We start from the raw sequence: 14527 nt of genomic DNA, 5'->3' as shown, positions 1-14527 counted from the left end.
AAGGAAGGCAAGGAAGGTGTGGAAGGAATTGGGGAGGGGGGGGGGTTGATTCCTGCTAGGGCCCTGAAATCATAAAACAGGCAGGAGAGTCTGATGCATGGTGACGGAGAGGTTGTAGGGGCAGATAGGGGGTGTTGTCACGTGCGAGCACGTGTGCATGCTGGCTTGTGTGTGAGAGTGCACTTCCTAGGTGTGGCGTGCTGCAGACAGTCAAAGGGATTGTTCCCTTTCATTAAAAGTTAATCCCCGGCTGCAGGCTATTAGAAAGCAACTAACCGCGCTCTGCTCACCCTACCCGTGTCTACCGGTGAGTCTCGCCTCTGCTCCCGGCCTGTGGTATTGGCCGTGAAGCTGACGTTCCGTCGACAGCGCTGCAGCCGATCAGTGAGCTCAGCGGCTCTGAGTGGGGCGTTGTGTCTAGAGATGAGCGTTGTTCTACTCGAACTGTTCGCCAATCTCAAATTCGAGCTGTTTTGAGCGGTGTTCGAGCCGTTCGGCGAACACGAACAATTTGAGAAAAATTCGGCTGTTCGAGGTTATGTTCGATAACTGTTCGTGCACCAAAATCATAACTGGATTTTTTCTCAGTAATGATGAAAATTAATGTTAATACGCAGTTTGAGTGTACAGCCGGGTGGGGGGAGGGGCATCGGATGGATCTCTGCAGTAACAAAGAAGATCTCCATTTTTTTTTCTCTTTCCCGCATTTGCAGTGGGGAGGTGCAATCTGTCAGCCTATCAGCAGCGCACACACGGAGCGAAGTGCTTTTTTTCACACAAGCAAGGGCATGTGTCATTGGCAGTGTATGTCACATGTCCTTGCCCTATAAGACCAAGCCATTTTCCCCGTCGCCACCATTTTCTCACTGCTGCAGCTGCGTGTTAGACGGCACCGCTGTTGCTGTGTGCGCTATGCCTTGTTAATTTCAAGCCAATTTTCGCACAAATCTACAGATAGCTTGGGAGTAGGGAATAGTTGTGATTGCAGTCCTTTTAAGGACTAGGTTACAGCATTTCCTACGACTTTTATCAGGCAGGTCTGTGCTCTTAAATAGATAGATTGTGGGAGTAAAGACTAATTGTAATTCGAGTCCTTTTCAGGACTAGGTTACATCAGTTCCTATCAGTTTTTGCCAGGCAGGTCTGTGCCAGTGCTGTGCAAGTTTTTTTCACAGCATTTGGCTGAATCTAGCAAAGCTAATCCTTTTTGGCCTATTGCAGAGTGTGTTAGTCAGTGGAGTAGCCTATCTGTGTTGCAAGATATACCACCTGTGTATAGAATACCAATTTTTTTACTGCACCTAGTGAAGTAAAATCTTTTGGGCATAGCATCATTCTATTAGTCCATCTATACTGACTTCCATCAGGTTGCAAATTAAATATAATTTTTTTCTGCATCTAGCTCTGAAAAAATATTGGGCTTCTAGCTGTGTGTGGGACTTGTTCTATTAATCCATCTATACAGACCTCCATCAGGTTGCAAACTGAATATATTTTTTTCTGCATCGACCTCTGAAAAAATATTGGGCTTCTAGCTGTGTGTGGGACTTGTTCTATTAATCCATCTATACAGACCTCCATCAGGTTGCAAACTGAATATATTTTTTTCTGCATCTACCTCTGAAAAAATATTGGGCTTCTAGCTGTGTGTGGGACTTGTTCTATTAATCCATCTATACAGACCTCCATCAGGTTGCAAACTGAATATATTTTTTTCTGCATCTACCTCTGAAAAAATATTGGGCTTCTAGCTGTGTGTGGGACATGTTGTATTAGTCTATCTATACTGACCTCCATCAGGTTGCAAACTGAATATAATTTTTTTCTGCATCTACCTCTGAAAAAATATTTGGGCTTCTAGCTGTGTGTGGGACTTGTTCTATTAGTCCATCTATACTGACCTCCATAAGGTTGCAAACTGAATATAATTTTTTTCTGCATCTACCTCTGAAAAAATATTTGGCCTTCTAGCTGTGTGTGGGACTTGTTCTATTAGTCCATCTATACTGACCTCCATCAGGTTGCAAATTGAATATAATATTTTTCTGCATCTAGCTCTGAAAAAATGTTTGGCCTTCTAGCAGTGTGTGGGACTTGTTCTATTAGTCCATCTATACTGACCTCCATCAGGTTGCAAACTGAATATATTTTTTTCTGCATCTACATCTGAAAAAATATTGGGCTTCTAGCTGTGTGTGGGACTTGTTCTATTAATCCATCTATACAGACCTCCATCAGGTTGCAAATTGAATATAATATTTTTCTGCATCTAGCTCTGAAAAAATGTTTGGCCTTCTAGCAGTATGTGGGACTTGTTCTATTAGTCCATCTATACTGACCTCCATCAGGTTGCAAACTGAATATAATTTTTTTCTGCATCTACCTCTGAAAAAATATTTGGGCTTCTAGCTGTGTGTGGGAATTGTTCTATTAGTCCATCTATACTGACCTCCATAAGGTTGCAAACTGAATATAATTTTTTTCTGCATCTACCTCTGAAAAAACATTTGGCCTTCTAGCTGTGTGTGGGACTTGTTCTATTAGTCCATCTATACTGACCTCCATCAGGTTGCAAATTGAATATAATATTTTTCTGCATCTAGCTCTGAAAAAATGTTTGGCCTTCTAGCAGTGTGTGGGACTTGTTCTATTAGTCCATCTATACTGACCTCCATCAGGTTGCAAACTGAATATAATTTTTTTCTGCATCTACCTCTGAAAAAATATTTGGCCTTCTAGCTGTGTGTGGGACTTGTTCTATTAGTCCATCTATACTGACCTCCATCAGGTTGCAAATTGAATATAATTTTTTTCTGCATCTAGCTCTGAAAAAATGTTTGGCCTTCTAGCAGTGTGTGGGACTTGTTCTATTAGTCCATCTATACTGACCTCCTTCAGGTTGCAAACTGAATATAGTTTTTTCTGCATCTACCTCTGAAAAAATATTGGGCTTCTAGCTGTGTGTGGGACTTGTTCTATTAATCCATCTATACAGACCTCCATCAGGTTGCAAACTGAATATATTTTTTTCTGCATCTACCTCTGAAAAAATATTGGGCTTCTAGCTGTGTGTGGGACTTGTTCTATTAATCCATCTATACAGACCTCCATCAGGTTGCAAACTGAATATATTTTTTTCTGCATCTACCTCTGAAAAAATATTGGGCTTCTAGCTGTGTGTGGGACTTGTTCTATTAATCCATCTATACAGACCTCCATCAGGTTGCAAACTGAATATAATTTTTTTCTGCATCTACCTCTGAAAAAATATTTGGGCTTATAGCTGTGTGTGGGACTTGTTCTATTAGTCCATCTATACTGACCTCCATAAGGTTGCAAACTGAATATATTTTTTTTCTGCATCTAGCACTGAAAAAATATTTGGCCTTCTAGCAGTGTGTGGGACTTGTTCTATTAGTCATCTATACTGACCTCCATCAGGTTGCAAATTCAAAATAATTTTTTGTCTGCATCTACCTCTGAAAAAATATTTGGCCTTCTAGCAGTGTGTGGGACTTGTTCTATTAGTCCATCTATACTGACCTCCATCAGGTTGCAAACTGAATATAATTTTTTTCTGCATCTAACTCTGAATAAATATTTGGCCTTCTAGCAGTGTGTGGGTCTCATTGTATTAGGCCATCTATACCAAGCTCCACCAGCTTTTCAATTAATAATAATTTTTCGCTGCATCTAGCCCTGAAAATAATTTTTCTTCCCAATAGTGGTAGCAATAGAAATATGGGGCGCGCTCCTGGCTTACAAAAATATACGCTTCATAACAAAAAACACCAGCTTAGCGCACTGCATTAATAAGATGGCATCATCGTCTCTCCCAGTGCTAGGCCTACTACCCAGGCTAGCATTCCTGTGCCTAAATTACAATGTATGGGTCCGCGCTAGCCACTATGCTGAGGGGTCTAAAGCTGCTGCTAACGCTTTATAACAATTCAATTGGCAGATTTTCACAGAGCTCTTCCACAATGCCCACCCATCGGGACAACAGTTGCCCACCTTCCCTATGGGATCTAGTGGCGAATAGTTGATGCCATTAATCAGAGCGTCAGTTGCCCCGTCGACGTGGCAAGCATACGGTAAGGCATGGGAAGAGTGGACACGACTAGTAGCAGGCAGACGGGTTGACCAATGTGAACAAGCCAGATCACAAGTCACCATAGAATTTCTCCACCAGCTAATGATGAGGGGCATATCAGGGGCATCAGCGCAGCGGTGTCTGACCGGAGTAGCATTTCACTTCCAACTACTGAATTGGGGAGATGTGACAAAGATTCATCATCAGACAATCCATAAAAGGGTGGAAAAGGGGTCAGCCAAGTCAGGAGTGTAGACGTCCCGTCCCGTGTCACTGAAACTGATTTCTCACATCATATCCCTAACACCATTAACATGACACTCACAATTTGAAGCAACACTACTGTCTACTGCATTTGTGATCGCCTTCTTCGGGGCGCTATGCATAAGCGAATTAGTCCCTCAATCCAAAATTAGCACCAGTGGAGGCTTATTACACCAGGACGTAGTCATAGGCAATAATGCAATACGTCTACGCATACACAAATCGAAAATGGTTCCAGCGGGCAGGGGCACTTGGGTACTTCTACAACCCACAAACGGTACACTGAGTCGGGTAACAATAGTAAAACCATATCTAACCATCAGATCACAAAGTAATTTGTTCCTATCACACATTGATGGGACGCCATTATCAAGATACCAGTTCCAAGCTATATTTAATAAATGCATAACATCGGCAGGGAACCACCCCAAAGATTACGGGACACACTCATTCCGCATAGGCACGGCCACAGAAGCAGCAAGAGCAGGACTGTCAGAAACGGAAGTTCAGAGGATAGAGAGATGGTGATCCACGTGTTTGGCAAGATACATAAGACCGGACTTGTTATCCTAACGTGGTTTGTTTCTTTTACAGGTGATGCTAAGCCAACAGTGTGGGTGATAGGCCACTCGTATATATATTGGGCAGATTAAAGGGCGAAAGTCCGCCCAGGCGGAAGGAAATTAGAGTTTCATAACACATATTTCAACTGGAGAGGTATTAGAGGCCTGCTATGTCCACAGGTACTAATGGAGGTAATCAAGGTAGGGAGAGAGGCAAGATGTCTGGTCATCTTAGTTATACAGGCCGGGGGAAACAACCTAGGTCATCACAAGAGCGCATAACTAATGGCAATAATGAAACTAGACACTGAGCGCTTCAGAGAATTTTTCACAAAACTAGCTATAGTATGGTCAGAGATTGTGCCGATAGCGGTATGGCAAGGTGCGCGAGACATCACGGCCATCGAACGGACAAGGCGGGTAATAAATATTCGGATGGCAAAATTTAGAAGAGACAGAGGCGGTGTAGTGGTACGACACCGACAACTGGAAGGAGATAAAGCAGGCCTCATACGGCCCGACGGTGTTCAATTAATGGATATTGGACTGGACATATTCCTGTCAGGACTCCAGGACGGAGTGGAACAAGCGTTAAGAGTGATGGGTGGGGGTCAGAGTCCTGCATACGAGTACGCAGGATCCTCCGTGGCCTGGAAATAGAAAGGACATGTTGGAGAGTTACACTTGTTGGCCAAGTTGCCGGAGTGGAGACCCAGGGCATGCTGCAACAAGCTGAATTATTTTAGAAATAAAATGTCTTTCTAATGGAATGAGTATAAAGAGTTAATAAAGCTGTGACCGATCCTCACCCATCCAGTTGTAAGAGTTACATTATTGTATTGTCAAGGAAAGGGGGGCGGTAGGGGGGCTGAGCGTCTGGGTTTGGTTGGGGGTCCCCACAGTCTGCCTAGGCTAGATGCATTTAAAAATTCTTATTAGATACACAGGCGGTGCAGCTTGCTTCGCAGCTGGGCTACTACGCCCAAAGTATTGCCTAGGCTAGATGTAGTTAAAAATTCTACGCTGACTAGCAGACACTGAAGATTTGGAGCAGACCTCTGAGTAAACAGCTCTTCAGACTCAATCATTTGTGTTACCCCAAGCCATAGTGTATGTAGTTTCTTACAGTTAAAAGGGGGGGGGAGCGACCCAACCCACCTGGAATTGACGATGCCAACGTCACGTAAGACACAGCAAGGGGACTCCAAAAAGAGTTTCCATTTTTTCCCAAAATTGTGGCACAGACACCACTTAACCCTAGAACGCATACCTGGGGCCTCGTAGTCCCGCCCTGTTAATTGTTTTCTATTTTCTGCAAGATTACTTTAGTTAGAATTTTGAAACTCTAGGTATTCTTCATGTATATAGTTGTTTGTCATTTGAGTTTGAGTTATTCAATGTTATTTGCACACGGGCCTAAAAGGCCCCAGGTATATGAAAGTGTAGATTTTTATGGTCATGCGTTCTAGGGTTAAGTGGCATCAATTGCCCCACAGTTGCTTAAAACGGTTGGTGAGGTGATATTACCAAATCCTCAAGCTTTTAGCCTCCCAAGGATAACACAGGATTAGAAAAGTCCTTGCGAATCCATGATTTGTTCATCTTTATGAACGTGAGTCTGTCTACATTCTCAGTGGACAGCCGCGTGCGCTTATCTGTCAGCACACCATCAGCAGCGCTGAACACACGTTCAGAGAGAACACTGGCTGCAGGGCATGACAAGATCTCCAAGGCATGAGTGGCGAGCTCCGGCCATTTTTCCAGATTGGAATACCAAAATGAGCAAGGGTCCAGTGACACAGTCATGGCTTCGATGTTCACTTGGAGATACTCCTGCACCATCCTCTCTAGGCATTGACTATGTGTCAGACTTCTTGTCTCCTGTGGCCTTGCAAAGGATGGTCTAAAAAAGTGGTGAAACGATTTCACAAAATTGCTGTTACCAGCAGATACTGTGTTACTGTTACGGTTTGAGTGATGAAGACTCGACAGTCCCGCGGTTGGCAAGTTAGAACTGTGAGATTCACTTCGTGCACCACTGGTGTTTTGTGGAAAAGCACATGTAAGATTCTGCAACAGCGTCTGCAGATACTCCTGCATGCGTCAATCCCTTTTTATGGCAGGAATTATTTCGGCAAATTTACTTTTGTACCGGGGATCTAAGAGTGTGGCAACCCAGTAGTCGAGATTACTTCGAATTCTGCAATCTGAGGGTCATGTTGCAGGTAGTGCAGCAAGAAGGCACTCATGTGTCTTGCGCATCCAGGAGGACCAAGTCCTTGTTGTGTTGGTAGCGAGGTAAGAATCATGCTTCTTTCCTCTGCCCTCTCCCCCCAACCTCGCACAACAGAAATGTGATCAAGGTCTCCCTCATCTGATGAGTCTTCCATGCCCATCGCCAGTTCATCCTCCACTTCTTCCTCGGCTCCTGCACCTTCCTCAACAGTTAGCTGCTACCATGCGCCCTGTTTAATCCCTCTCCCCCACCCTCCCATGCCTGCCTCCTTGGTGCTGCCAACCGTCTGGACCTTGGAGATGTTATCCCTTCCGCATTCGACTCCTCCTCTACTTCCTCCACCTCCTCTTGTCCGACCACCTGACTCTGAATTCTGTTTAATGTGTGCTCCAGCATGTAAATCACCGGAATAGTTATGCTGATAATGGCATCGTCGTCAGCACTAAACATCTTCGTCGCCATTTCAAAACTGTGCAGAAAGGTGTGTGGTGCCCCTGAGGGTGCAGTCACCACAGAGTTACTGCATCTCACCCAGAGGTGTGGTATCTCACCCTCAGGTAAGGAAGGCGTATGGCTCGGGACCCTAACACCTGCATCCAACACATACCCGCAGTGGGGTTAAGGCGAGATTGCTCCTAAGGGAGAGCACAGTCCCGGGTCCCTAGCTGGTGGGAGGATCCTATGTAGTGGGTGCTTAGGGGAGCAGCTTAGGGGAGCACATGACAGGGAGAGTATAAATAGGAAGCCATCTTAGAAAGAGCAAGCCAGTCAGAGGAGGAAAAGTGACAGGAGCAGAGGTTCGACATGAGCTCTGCTCCGGAGGCGGGCCTAGCCTGGGAGGCCCAGGACTGAAGGAGAGAAGAGAGGAGTGGGAGCAGGAAGGCTCCAGGAACCGAAGGGACCCTAGGGCTACGGGCCGTGCAGAAGGCCACCTGTACTCCCGCTGCTACCAGGAGGTAGAGGGGTCAGGCCAGATAAGCGGAACCGGTCCCTCAACTAGAGGAGAAACAGCAAGGCTCAACTAGAAACCGGAGGCTGCAGCATTTCATGTACTGCAGGCAAAAGTCCACACCAGTCTCACTAAGAAGGTAGCCACATAGGACCCAGGGGACGGAACACAAGTCGCCCGCCAAGGCCCGAGGATACCGGATAGAAGTGTCACTGGGTGTGAGGTGCAGGGAGAAGGCCAGAGAAAGGACACACAGAAGGGGGTCCTGCTAAGTACTCCGGAGCTATCTGGGGGTGGACTGAGCCCCTCACTGAGTACGCACAGCACGACGGGTGAGATTGCTCTGGTACCTGTAATCTGGACTGCAACAACTGTGAGTAAAGATCTTGGGACTGCATCACACGGACTCTGTGTTCATTACTGACTCCCTGCACTACAACCACCATCATCCACCCACACTGCCCTGAAGCTACACTCTTCCTGTGGTGAGTAATAATACCATTGCAGCAAAACCACCAGCTTCAGAGGACTGTTCCGCAGCGGCGGCCCCTTTGGCCGCACTCCACAGGTGGCGTAGTCGGACATTATAAAATCCATATATACAAATTACCGTTGGATTGACCGCCCTGGGTCACAGACCGGGTCACCGCCACAGTGACTACAACCCCCAGCGTCTACCGGCCCGGCTCCGGGTACCCCACGGCCCAGGGGGCGCATCAACTTCATAGGTCCCTGATCTGAGACCACTCCTGCTGTGTGATTTGCCCCACCTCTGGATCTCGTTGGCCCAGGCTATACGTCAGAAACTATTGCACCAGGGCTTGTCGGTGCTGCCACAGTCGCTGCAACATGTGCAGAGTTGAATTCCACCGTGTCGGCACATCGCATTTCAGCCGGTGAACTGGCAGGCCCAACGACTTCTGTAGAGATGTAAGTCGTTGAGCTGCGGGATGCGAACGGCGGAAGTGAGCACACAGCGACCGTGCCCTCTGCAGAAGGCCATCTAGTCCGGGATAGTGGGCTAAAAATTTATGGACAACCAGGTTCAACACGTGAGCCATACAAGGCACGTGTGTAACATTGCCCCGGCGAAGGGCCGCACCCAGGTTTGCAGCATTGTCGCACACGGCCTTCCCTGGTTGCAGGTCCAGTGGAGACAACCATTCATGAAACTGGGTCTCCAGAGCTGACCACAAGTCCTCAGCTGTGTGACTCACATTTCCCAGACATTTCAAAGTAAACACTGATGCCGTTGAGCCCTGCTGCCAGCATAGTAAGGAGGTGCGCAGTTAGAAAGCAGGTGGCATTACCAGACAGGCTTTGGGTGCAGGTGGAGGACCGAGAGGAGGTTGAGGAGGCAGAAGCAGTGGAGGAACTTCTAGATAAAGAGGATTGACGTACAACTCGCGGGGACGGCAAGACTTGGACAGCAGCCCCTTGTCCTGCTGTCACCATAGTTACCCAGTGCCCTGTCAGCGACATGTAACGCCCCTGTCCATGCCTACTCGTCCAAGTGTCTGTGGTGAAATGCACCCTGTCACACACAGAGTTTCTCAAAGAAGCGGTGATGTTGTGTGCGACATGCTGGTGGAGCGCAGGCACACCTTTCTTTGAGAAGTAGTGCCGACTGGGCATCTGGTACTGGGGCACTGCGACGGACATAAGGTCTCAAAAATCCACTGTGTCCTCCAGGCGGAAAGGCAGCATTTCTGTAGCCAACAGCTTACAGATGGTGAAATTCAACCTCTTAGCTTTCTCATGGCTAGGAGGAAATGGTCTTTTATTTGTCCACATCTGAGGGACCGAGGGCTGGCTGTTGTGCTTTGACGGGGTTGAGTAGGGTGTCCCTGGCAAACTGCCGGTCTGTGAGGAAGATGCAGGCGGACATGTTAGGTTGCCTTGATCCAAAGGTGGTGCTCTCGATGTCAGAGAGCTCTCAACACCAGCAGGTGTTTCCACTTCCCAATGAACTGATGACCTGCCAATCACACTGGCTATTGCAGGTAAAGAGGTGGCAGGTCTGCGTCCAAAAACATGTGTGACTGCTGTCCCCCCAGTCACAGAGGATGAAGAGGCCGCGGATGCACAAGATGGGGCAGACGGTGGTTGGCCCAGCCTGCTAGGCCGCATTGTAGCACAGTGTGCTTCCCACTGCAACTTATGCTTCATATCCATGTGACGGTACATGCATGAAGTACTCAAACTATGGATTTTTTGGCCTCTACTTAGCTTTTGGTGACAAATATTACAGATAACACGAGTTGGGTCATCCTTATCGATCTGAATAAATGCCCAGGCTATGCAAGGCTTAGAGCCCATGCGACCTGAAGAGCCACTACGACTTGTGGTCAGAGGCGGAGTTGTGGTTGAGGATGCAGTTGTTGACGTGCTTCCAGTACTCCGTCTCTGTCCAGGAAGGCGCAACCTAACCTCGTCGTCAATAGCATCTGTGACGCCCCGCTGCGCTTGGTATCACAGATCCTAGAAGAGTGTATTGATGGAATCCTCCACAAGAGGCCCCATAAACATTCACACATCTCCACCTTCCACCTCAGACCAGCAGAGGGAGCCCGTTAGGGATATAAATAGGGAAGGTGGAGCTAGGCAGTTCAGTTCCTCTGAAGAGTTCCTGCAGTAGAGAAGCCTAAGAGAGGTCAGTCTGCAGTGGAGCTCAGTCTAGTCTAGAGAACTCAGTTAATAGTTCAGCAGTGGAGCACGAGGCTCCTGCTAGCTAGATTCAGGGAGCCCAGATAGAGCTTAAGGTGTGCCGGCGTCATAAGATCGGTGAAGCGCGGCAAGCTGCCGTTAGTGTGTATAGCCTATTGAGGGCCCGAGTAGGCCGAAGGCGAGTGGCGAGTTAGTACATAAGGGACAGAGGAGCTTAACAAGCTCACCCCGAAGCATTTACCGGACACCGGATCCGAGCTTACCGGGATCTCTATGACCCAGTAAGGCATAACCGGAATCCCTGGAGAACTACAAGTCCCAGGATCGCTAAGGTACTGATACGTAACAGAGCCAGGAGACGCTTAGGCCCCGCATACTGGGAGCGTGAACTTCAAGAGAAGGCCCTACCACAAGGTCAGCCAGCGCAGGACAGAGACAAAGTTAGGCCTAGCTCCAGGCAGGTCAGAAACTTACTGCGCAGAGGCAAGAAACAGGAGGCCCTACACCCGCTCATTGGGGAGGATCCTGATATGCACCCTTCACCCTACAGTGCTCCAGGATGTGCCTGAATTTCCTCCAGTAAAAGGTACTGAAGTGACTACCGTGTCCGTTTCCGTTCTTGCTCTGACCCAGCTGGGTCTCGCCTGTCCTGCATTCCCCCTGCATACGCTGACCTGAGACCTAGCTCCACCTGTGGGGAGCTATACCATCGAGCTGCCTTATCACGGGCCTCAGTGGACTGCTGCAGCGCTGGTGCTTCTCACCAGATACCACAGGTGGTGTCACAAACTCTTATAAAATTAACAATTATCCACCCTTTTAAAGAGTGACCCCAGGGTACGGGCCAGGGAGCCGACCACCGCGACATCCCAAAGGCCAGGCAAAGGCCCGGGTGACCTCATCGACTGGCTGACTGTGGGTTGACAGTAAGTGGCATCTCCAACCTTGTCATCATCACCCTGTGTGTTATCACACCCGTCGTCCTCAAAGCCAACCTCTTCCTGCCCTGACCGAAAAGTCAAGTTGTCGCTCCAATCAGGTATTTGAGTCTCATCATCGTCTTCATCATTGTCTCCACCAACAGGAGTTACAGTTTGGGAACAATGGTCTACATTATGCTCAGAACCTTCTTCATCTGGTCCTGGATCCGACTTATAAAGATTCTGGGCATCAGTGCAGATCATTTCCTCGTCTGGATTAACAGAAGCTCTGGAGCAGACCTCCGTTTCCCAGGCTATAGTATGAGTAAACAGCTGTGCAGACTCAACCATCTGTGTTACCCCATACTCAGACCGGCAGCTGGAGACTTGGGAGCTGTGAGGAAGCAAGTGCGATTGGGGTGACACCTCTGAGGACTGGAGTATTTGTGATGTTGAAGTTGAGGTGGAGGAGAGCCCACTTGAAGGAGCACTTGATATCCGCTGAAGCACCTGCTGTTTTTGTGCCTCATCTGGAATTTGTAGCGATGGGCGTGTCCGTAACAAAGGGATCGTATCACATTGTACACGAAAAGAAGTCGACATGTTAGTTTGGCTGTAAGATGGTCTTTCTTCTGCAGATGTTACTCCCCCCCCACCGCGGGGGGCTCCACCCACCAGCGGACAGGCACCAGTATTAGGAGAGGGGGGCTGGCCGTCAGGGTCCACCGCGGCTCTGGCACAAACCCGGCGACACGGAGGTGGCACGGGCATTAACGGACTGGCCGTGTCGGCTTCTCACTTTTTGGATTTTAGAAGGGCATGACATGACTATATCAGTGTCTCCCCCTCCTTTTACTCCTCCACCTCTTTTATTTTCGCATGACTATATGTACTTGTCACTTTTCCATGTGTTAGTTATGTCTTCTGAGCAGTTTGTCAGCTTTTGGACACCTTTGAAGGTGTTTTCTATGTGTTTCTATGTGTTTTTGTTTGCCTGCCATTGGTTTTAACGGTGTTCGAAGGTGTTCGACGAACAGTTCGATGAACAGTTCGGCGAACACACGGGTGCTCGACGAACCGAACCGAACTCGAACACTACGGGGGTGGCTCAACACTAGTTGTGTCTACAAGACCTTTTAAGAAAGCCAGCAAAAAAATTGAAGAGAAGGGAAAGCACAAAAGGAAATGGTCTTGCTGAGCACTGGAAAGGGCAGCCGGCAGCCAGACGTCAAAGTAGAAAAGCAGCAAGTGAGAGGCTTGTCTCTGCCTATGGCCACACCACCCTGAACACGCCTGATCTTGTCTGATCTCAGAAGCTAAACAGTGTCAGGCCTGGTTAGTACTTGGATGGGAGACAGCCTGGGACTACCAGGTGCTGTAGGCTTTCGCTTTTTCATTCCTTACACCAGCAGGGGGCACTCTCTTCTGTGCCTTTTTTCTATTCCCTTTCACAAGTGCACACATTCATTCTCTTTTCTTTTTTTCATTTGCTTTCTCCCTTGCGCTATTTCATCTCTGCAAAAAACTAGCATCCTTCTGATCACCGTGGGCCTCCAGCATTGTTGCTTCTTTAATTTTAATACTAGGACCAGCGTCTCCCGCGTGGCTGGAGGCAACCACCGGTAACCCCAAGCAGAAGACCTTTACAGGCAACACGACCCTCCACCCTGAAGAGCAGCTCAAAGTCACTGGCAACCATCTCACCCTCTTCCTTCATTCACCCCTGGACGTCTCGCTCCGCCCCCAAGTTACGGGTCCAGCTTGCTCTTTCTGTCACATTACCGCGATGAAGGGTTTAGCCTGCAGGAGACCCTGCGCCGAGCCATTTTTGAAGACACCTGATGCGGCGGGTGAATCACTGCTAAACAAACCACACCTGTAGGGTCGGCACAGCCTTTGCATGGACCCTTCGGAGCCCGCCCCGTCACGGCCAGATTGCTCGCCACCAAGCGATCCTGAGAAAGGCTGGCCGGGCGATGGATCGAGCAGCGTCTACTGGCCATACCACCTTTCATACGCCTGATCTCGTCTGATCTCGTCTGATCTCGGAAGCAAAGCAGGGCTGGGCTCAGACAGTACTTGGATGGGAGACCTCCTGGGAACACCGGGTGCTGTAGACCATTTTGATGACGTTTTGCCCTACTGCCCAGCTCGGCTAGCATGGAACGGCGCCTTGCCGGACACCGACCTTAAGTAACTTAGATGATGGAAGCCCCAAGGCCTCTGAGCCAGTTGGCAGCTAAGTACGCTAACCCGCCGCCTTCACGCAGGCCTGACACCGAGCTCCTTGCCACGGCTAGGAGTGCTTATTGACTCCGCAGCTCGCCGTGTGGAAATGATGGCGTTAAAAGCACCTGGGGCCGTGAAGGGGCCAGGCTTTCAGCAGGTGCCCAGGGAAGGTTTTGGATGCCGGCCGCCTAGCGAGGGCCAGCAGAAGTAGCATGGTTCTCTGCAAAGAAGCTTGTGTAACCAAGCCAGACGGCTGCCAAAGAGCTAACCTCAGTGCAAGGAAGGCAAGGAAGGTGCGGAAGTTATTGGGGAGGGGGGGGGGTGATTCCTGCTAGGGCCCTGAAATCATAAAACAGGCAGGAGAGTCTGACGCATGGTGACGGAGAGGATGTAGGGGCAGATAGGGGGTGTTGTCACGTGCGAGCACGTGTGCATGCTGGCTTGTGTGTGAGAGTGTGCTTCCTAGGTGTGGCGCACTGCAGACAGTCAAAGGGATTGTTCCCTTTCATTAAAAGTTAATCCCCGGCTGCAGGCTATTAGAAAGCAACTAACCGCGCTCTACTCACCCTACCCGGGTCTACCGGTGAGTCTCGCCTCTGCTCCCGG

At 48.6% G+C, this 14527-nt stretch overlaps 2 pseudogenes; both read left to right on the top strand.

The window, feature by feature from the left end:
* The first annotated feature begins 12957 nt into the window (after positions 1–12957).
* LOC141269312 (5S ribosomal RNA) lies at positions 12958–13076 on the top strand (annotated as a pseudogene).
* A 606-nt stretch (positions 13077–13682) lies between these two features.
* LOC141269857 (5S ribosomal RNA) lies at positions 13683–13812 on the top strand (annotated as a pseudogene).
* Positions 13813–14527: the final 715 nt, after the last annotated feature.

This window comes from Phyllobates terribilis, unplaced genomic scaffold, assembly GCF_046119375.1.
Source record: "Phyllobates terribilis strain yellow unplaced genomic scaffold, ASM4611937v1 Scaffold_4__5_contigs__length_816908805, whole genome shotgun sequence".
In the NCBI taxonomy this organism is placed as follows: domain Eukaryota; kingdom Metazoa; phylum Chordata; class Amphibia; order Anura; family Dendrobatidae; genus Phyllobates; species Phyllobates terribilis.
This window is presented reverse-complemented; position numbering and strand designations above follow the sequence as displayed.